This window comes from Condylostylus longicornis, unplaced genomic scaffold (genome assembly GCF_029603195.1).
Source record: "Condylostylus longicornis isolate FDR11 unplaced genomic scaffold, ASM2960319v2 ptg000013l, whole genome shotgun sequence".
Taxonomy (NCBI): domain Eukaryota; kingdom Metazoa; phylum Arthropoda; class Insecta; order Diptera; family Dolichopodidae; genus Condylostylus; species Condylostylus longicornis.
Window position 1 is genome coordinate 920777 of NW_026577982.1, and position 9065 is coordinate 929841.

Genomic DNA, 9065 nt, shown 5'->3' on the forward strand with positions numbered 1-9065 from the left:
ACAAAAACAAAAATTATTAACTTAAATTTTACAAAAACAAGTAAAAATACTTTGAAATTAAAAGCAATTTCTCATTAAATCGATTGGTGAGCGGGAGTTGCCTTATACTTGTAATTTATATTTAGTTTTAGTAAACCTAAATAATCATCTGTTTCATATTTGGTATTGAAAATATTAATCAATATTTTTATGCAATTTTATTTTTGCTTTCATAATCAAGAAGTTTGAAAAAAATGTCTGGGTAAAGATTTTTTGTATTTTTTTTCTTCTTTTTTTTTAATTTAATCTTTGATGACTTTTAATAAATCATAAATGTTTTAAGTTATGAAATCTATTAAAAATATTTGCCAGAAAAGAAGAAATATATGATAAATATGAAAATTAGTACTTTTAGGTGTTAAAGTGTGACAGCTAAAGAATATTTTAATGCGATGAATGAATGAATGGCAAGAATGTCATCATTAAAAATTTAAATTCAATAAATTTTCATACTATTACTTATCGGTGCATATGGCTACTTTTAATTTATCAAAATTAATTGAATTTCTTGTTGACAAACACTACAAAATGGAGAGTTTATTATGTCAAACTAAATCGTTTTTAATTTTTCATTAAAATGGAGACAATTTATATTAGTACTGTATGTCAAGTATGTAGTGACGCTGTTTTACTGAAAGTTATGTGTATAAGATATTTATACGTAACATTTTTACGATTCGGCAACTCGTGTGAGTGTTACTGTTATGCGAGTGCATAATAGAAACTATGCAAAAAATATTCTCTTAATGAAATTTCTCTTTATAGGTGATACTTCTCTTTACATTCGACATTCCTACCGTTCTTGAATCTTAAATTTTATAATTTGGTTATGCCTTTTACTTTTGATAAATTTAAGCAATTTATTAAAATCTTAAATGCTTAAAACTTGTGTTTTCTATGAATTGCTTGATGTCCACTACAGCTATAAGAAATTCAATATATGAACTACAATATAAAGAAGAAATATAATATTAAAATCTTATTCAAAACACAATAATAAAAATTCATGTGGAAAATTTAAAATCTTGATAAAAACTTTTATAATATATTTGACTTCTAATTTTTCACATACTCTTTATATAATCTGTAATTTATTTTATATTTAAAAAAAAAAAAAATAGGAAACTTCCCAACAATTTTTTTTTTTAATATTTTATCATTATAATTTTCATTTTAAAGACGTAGTTTTTATGCATTTCACTTCCTTTCACATTCTTTTAACCAATTGACGGCGCCTTTATGTTTTTTTTTATTATGTTGAATTTGGAAAATTTTTATCTAGAACTTGTAATGTTAAAAGTCAGAACGTTCAAATGTTAAATAAATTACAAATTTTTAAAACATGAAATAAAAATTTTAGTGAAGTGATTATATGCGATTACTATTTATTTATACACGACGACACGAAATTTCATTATTATAAGACGAGAGAACTATAATAATTGACAGTCTAATGACAGTGGTTGATGATTAAATTTCAAATATTTTAAAATTTTCAAGTTTAAAGTTAGCCATTATCATAATTCAATAGAAGAAACACTGAAATATTCATAGTATAAAAACATTTATAACATTCATATCGATTAGATTAGTCTTATAATTATAGGTCTTCCTAATAATTATACTTGAACAACATATTTCTAGATACAAAAACTGCTATACCGCAGTTCCAGCCTATTCACAGCTGTAATTTCGAATATGATCCAAAATAAAAATTATTAACGAATTTTAAAATAATATCACATTTGCATGTCATCCCTCAATGGGTTAAAAATAAAGATGTAAACAACTGATACGTTAAACATATAAAACTTACATTTATTTCTCTCTCTCACTCAACACATTTTGTTGCAAATAAAACAACGATGAAAAACGATTTCTATACATAAAATATTACTTTTTCTTACACAAAAAGTTGAAAAGAAGATCCAATATTTCAAAGATATACAATGTAAGGTACTCATGTAATATAATACACGTGCCAATTCCCATAATATTTTACTGGACACACATACAAAATATGATGATCATAATCTATTTAAGAAAACGTACATTAAATATGGTAGATAACAAGAAAAACATACAAAAACGACTGGAATGTAATTCGATGATTTCAATTCGAAAGAAAGTAATCAAATCCTCATGTAAAAGTTTTCAAAAACATTTCTCTATACGCGCAAGGGATATTTTTGTAACAAGAATGCTTGTAATGATAGCCACAATATCATTTTGTTCACAAGCATTCACAAAACTCTTCTGATTAGGTTGACTGAATTTTAATGTGGGTATTTTTGTTTTTCTTTATTTTCAAATCTAATCAAAAAATATTAAAAGAGAAAAAAAAAAATTATTATTTTTATATGAAAATGTTGAAAATATCTACCGTAACCATAAAAGCATTGTTTTTGGTTTATTTATGAAAAACTTATTATTTTACAACACTATTGTTTTAATGGACAACTTACTGGTAACAGTCATCAAAGAAATAAAAATAACAAATGATAAAAATAGGAGAAAAAATATAAAATAATTTTTTTTGAAATTTTGTAAAATGTAAAATGAGATTTTTTTTAAAGTTTATTTTGTCACGAATGAGAAATCTTTGATGATGTCTTGAGAATTTTACACTGTTATTTAGTGCATTTTATTAACCCATATACAAGAGCTTAATTTCATCGGAATTTCAAAAATAAATGAAATATTAGTACACATACATTTGAACGCATACAATTAACAAGTAAAATGTGACCATTGTTGTCATTTATAAAAAAAAAATACTAAATTTTCCTTTTTGTTGCATTTTTTCTCACGGTGTGTGACATTATGCAGTTTCAAAATGAATTTCTATTATCTAATACATGAGCATGCATATACAAAAAAATTACCGGCTGAAAACTCATAACATGGATAACCTTGGTATATTTTAAAATTATAAATTGTATTTACGCAAATAATAAAAATATTAGTTCTTAAAAAAAAAAAAAAATTTAAAATTATAAACGCAAAATGAAATTAGAATGAAAAAGTGACATCTGTATACAGGAATGTAAATCAGGTGACATCTGTATACTGGGGAAAAAAATTAATTATTACTTGAAGAATTATAAATTCTGATTGCAGAACGAAATTTTAAAAACACCAAATCTGATCAAAGTTGCATGAATGTAGCACTGATAGGTTATCCTGTATAAACTGTAAGTTACGTACTTAAATCGACGACTTATATACAAATTAAATTTTAATAATTTTTATAGCGTTCTTCAATTGTGAATTTATTCAGAATGATTTGATTAAACTAATTTTAGTGATTATAAAACTTATTGGCTGACACTAATTGGTTAATCTATGACAATTACAAATTAGTCGAAATGTATCGTACGTAAATTTACGACTAATTTTCAAATTGAATTTTGACAATTTTGAATATGGATGTTCAATTGTAAATTTTATTTAGATTGGTTTGATTAAACTGATTGGAAATATTAGTAATTATAAAACTGACATTCATAATCGGTCCTAATAAAAACCGATTATAAAAATTAGCGAATTTTGATAGGCTGTTTGACAGCTATAGTCGTTTTGTAAGTTCGAAGTAGGAAAACAGTCTTTATTCACATTATTTAATAGCAAATGTCAAAAATTCCTAATTATTTCTGTAAATATTGAAAGCACAATTTATATATTTTATTATTTCGTAAAAATTAGAATTAATACCATTTTTCTCCCATGAAATTGCAATATTGATCCCAGCAATATTGATTTTTTAATAGACTTACGAATGATTTCATTTTAAAATAATTAAAAACATGTTGAAAAATTATTGAAATTATTTTTTAGTTCAAAAACATTTTTTGCCATTTTCATTTTCGGGTTCAAGTTCGAAAAAATTTGTAAATTTTATATTTGGGTAAAAAAAAAAACAAAATGATTTATTTATTTTTTTGTAGATATTTTTTGTTGTTGTGGTTTTTTTTTATAAATTTTGTAATCGAAATTTCATGTTAATTTTTATTTTATTTTTTTATTCATTGGTTTTTTTTTTTAGTAGAGCTATTGTTGAGTATTGTTTTTCGTTTGAAAACTACAATTAATAAATTTATTAAAAAAAATATAACAAAAAGTATATGTATATTGTAAGACGGACCTAGATTGCAAATTTTAATATGACCAAACCCAAATGCAATAATAATGAAAGATAAACAAGAAAATATAATATGTGTATGTAAGTATGAACATGTATATGTATAAATATTTTATATTGTTTTTTTTTTGTAATATTTGGGAAACAAGCCAACAAACAAAAACTGGCTTAACAAATTTCCATATTAAACTCATATAAATTTCGTTTCGTTTATTCTTTTTTGTTATTCTTGTTTTGTTTGTGATTTTTAATCTTATTTGCTTTTATTTTCATTTGTTATTTTAATATACCGTATACGACAACAATAATCTAGTAGACATCTTGGAGAATTTTGCCACCTGTTTTTCTTTTTTCTGTTAAAGTTCAAATTCGAGCATTTTGACCGTACCTATATAATATGCTTTTATTATCTATTTGCGCGACATCTAGATATTTACATGTGAAATATTTACTTTTATTATTTTTGTTATTTTATTCAAAATAAAAATAAAAAAAGAGATGGGAACCATTGATTTATGAAAAAAATGAAAACGAAAAAAATGTTCAAAACTTTGTATTGTGGGAAAAAAGTCTCTTTTTTTTTAAACTGTTTTTTTAATTTAAACAAACTGACAAATGGTTGTTAAAAGCAAACTGCGCGCTCTTAAAAAAAATTCACTCTTTTTTTTTTTTTTTGGTTTGTTTTTTAATTAATGCATAAAATTTCACTTCTGTTATACAAATTTGTTAATTTGGTAATTGTTTTTTTTTTGTAATGTTGCCCTCGTCCATCTTTAAAAATAATGCGACTAATTTATTATAAAATCGATTTTATATATTTTAGATTGTATATTTTTTGTCATTATCAATATTATAATATGGTATAAGTTAATGTTGAAATATTATGTAAAAAAAAATGTTAATCATAATATAAAATAAAATTTATAATAGTAGTAAACGGTAATCGTTATTATTATTAGTAACACAATTGATTATCATGAATGTTTGTGAATTAAAATAAAATATGGTAATCTGTCAACTGTCAAAACATTTTTTGTTGTTATTGAAATGTTGATTGTATTGTAGAGTAAATAGCTACTTATGCATTCATAAAAATTGAGAATATTACATTTCTCAATTTCATTGTTTTATAGAGTTTAGCCAGAAGAGGAGTGTAAAACTCATATTTAATCGTAATTCTTTGTATAGTACTTTTACAGCTTTGGAGTAAGTTTTCAAAAATTCTTATAAGAAACTTATATGTAAGCCATTATACAGGAAAAGAAAAATTTTAAAAAGTTTTAAAATTTCTCATTTTAGGAATATACTTAATCGTGTTTTGGTGGAGTTTTAAAGAGTTTCGTTATTATAAAACCTTCACCTTTTTTATTTTAGCTGTTCCTTGTTAGCAGTACTACAGTTGTGTTGGTAGAGCTTTGAAAAACTCGTTTATAAAGCTCTTCTCTTATCTATCGCAATTTAGTCAGAAACCTTTTTTTTCTGACCACTCATAAACCCCTGCTTATCAAATTTTTTTAAAATTTTGTTTCAATTTTTATGTCAAAACAAATACTTTATAATTAGTGTATTTTTAAAGTCTTTGGTCAAAATCATATCTTGCTTAAAACTCCTTTGCTAATATTCATGTTTCAAAATCTATAACAATAATTTTTATTGAAAATTTAATGTTATGTAACAATATTGAAATTTTAAGCTTTTCATTCATTAAATTTATCGACTCTCTAATAATATACAACCCCTTATTTAATTGGTATAATAAACTTTAAATAATAAAATTCGATTGCATTTAGAGACGAACAAACTTGCAATAATGATTGAATTTTAATTGCCATTAGAACCAACCCATAATTTATAATTTAAGTATAATTGTTACTCGTATTTTTTTTTTTCAAATTATTACATAGATTTTGAATAGGTACGAAATATAGATTAAAATCATAATTTTTTTTTTCTTTCCATTATTCTTTTTACCATTTTTAAAGAATCTCTTAAATACCCAATTAATAAGGTTATTAAATTAAAGTTTCAAGATCTTTCGTTAAAAAAAGTAGAAATAATTATTAATAAAAAATTTGAAATTTTTTTACTAAATACATTTTAAATGCCATTTTTACTCCTTTCATGAAATGATTAAAGGAGACACCTAAAATGGTTTCGCTTCAACAAAATGAAAAAAAAAAAAATTTTTTAAATGCACGCTACTTAAGAAAATTTTATTGCTGCAATTTTTAAAATGTTCACATCAATCAATTGTTTCGTTATTATTTTTCAAAATCATAATTGGGATCAAGATTACGGACAAAAAAAATACATAATTCTTTGCAGTTCTTAAATGTTTCAATTTTTTTTACACTACATGCAATTTGGGTGCAGAAAATATAACATCAAAACTGTAATTTTGTATCGTAATTTGGAATAGTCACTTTGAAATCAAATATTTGGAATATTAAAAGCAATGTTCTCTATTATACGGAAAGATTGTAAATATGGCACAGAGTTTAAGGTTTGATAGGGAATAGGAAAATACGATCGATTCCAAAATTACATTCATTGACATTTTGACAATTTTGACGTTTCTGCAAAAACAAATTATAAATAATAATAAACTAATGTCCCCATCAAGCAGCAAAGCTCAGTTTTTCAACGAATAACTTAGAATGAATTTCTTATGTTGTTCCTTCAACCATTCTAAAAGGTACACAAATACTGGGTTTAATAAATCGAATGTTGTATGAGAAATAGGAAATCCAACATAACCCCTATATCTGTTATACTGTCTTCTTTATCTTTATTAAGTGAATTCGAGCCAGGAATTTCCTTTAATTAAAAACATCTTGAAGTTCAAGTAGGATCGCTTACCTCATCGCGAAGATTGACTGACTATATAGCTTCTTTGCTGTTCAATTTTTCACTTGATAGAAGCCACCACATCAGACTGCTCTTGCATAAGTAGTGCCTGTCGAAGAGCTTGCGAGAACCATTTATTCTTCTTGAGGTTATCGTTCCTATCTAAAACACAATATATACCAATACAAATATATTATTGTTAGGGATACATTAAAATTGTTATACATTATAGTTATACAACTGCGGACAGTATGCATTCTTTAAAATTAAAAACAAAAAATAAAATCAACCATTCAATGTTTTTAACATTCTTTTTTTTTTAATTTACTGACTTTTAACTTGTATAGATTTTTTTAATCAAAGTTTTATAATCAGCATGATTTCATGCATTCTTTTATACATCCATTAACATTTTAATAGTCGAAAACATTAATAAATAATTTGAAATTTTTTGTCTCTACATAATTTTATTAAAGCTCATAATAATATTGGTATATTGGCTTGTTAAACTTTTGGTACATATCAGCCTACATAATCTATTTTTATTGTTAAATTAAAAGAAAAACAAAAATTAAATTCGGTCAAAAATGCATTAAGGTTTTAATTTCTTAAACTTATAATGTTCTTATATTTTAACTTAAATTTTCGTTCATTAGACTTAGAAGATATTATTCATTCGTATATATGAATATACAATATGTATATATAAATATAAATATAAGTATGTTATTATTATGTTGAAATTTGATCTTATTCGGGCAAAACAAAAATAACAAATAAAATAAAAACAACGCATTAATTTAATCACAATTTCAACTGATTTTAGTGTAACTTTTTTCTGAACTTTATTTACTGCCCACCTTTTTATAATATTTATAAACCAAGAAGCTTAAGATTTAAATTTTATAATATTAAAATAGCTATTCCATTTGTAACACCATGGTAAAAATTAACATATATATAAATTTAAATATTGAATATTTGACATTCAAAATCAGTACAAAAAAATACAGAGTCATTTGCGTCCCTTAAATGGAACGCTAATTAAATGAATGCGACATCTGTTTCTAAGACAGAGTACTATACGATAGACCAATGCAATATATGGTCACAGGTAAACATTTCGGCAAAAACGATTAGATTTGCAAAGGAAGTTTTCAGCGCCTGCTTGTAAATTTAGAAAATGCATCAAAATCTAACATCAGAGTAGAAAAATAACAGATGACTATTGTCGTTAACCACATAAAATTACAAGAATTAACCAGATAAAATTACGTAAATTATGGTCTCATTCTGCATGATTATGAGAGAATATTTGACCACAGACATTCTTAAGGTTATCTTCTAGTTGGCATATTCAGCTTCTCAACTACATTCATTGAATGTATAGTATAAAAACAATTTTATATTTTTTGTGCAACAACAAAATTTATGATCTGAATAGTTGAAAAAAAAAAAATAACGCTCTTTCTTTTAATTTAGATTAAAAGGTATATACATAAGCGACCCACGACAATAAACTATGAAAGATGTCGTGGGAATTAATTCTAATACTATTTCTATATGCTTAATCAAGTACCTAAGTATTCGAGTCAAAAGATGCCCAAAATGGCTTGAGGTTCCTAATTTTTGTTTTTTTATTTTCAATTTCAGTTGTTTTCCTTGATGTTTTTATGCTTTGGTTATTTTGATTGCATTTTATGACGATTTTTATTTTTCTATATTTTTTTCCCCCCTAAAAAAAAAAAAATGTATAACAAAACAATAAATTTAAATTGAGATTTGCAACAATTGTGGAAATCTTTTTCTTTTTAAAAAATTTTATCATAAAAAAATAAATTTAAAACAATTTTCTTTGCTTCAGGACAATTTAAATAAATCATCGAAAAAGAAAAAAATATTTTAGAATTTGAAATATTTTGGAATTTTGAAAAATCTCTTGCATACTAACTGTTGTAAACGTCGTATAGTAAGTTAACTGGACTGGAATAGTTATGGCAGTAGATTTTTTAAGGAAAATTTTGTTTTATTTTTATAA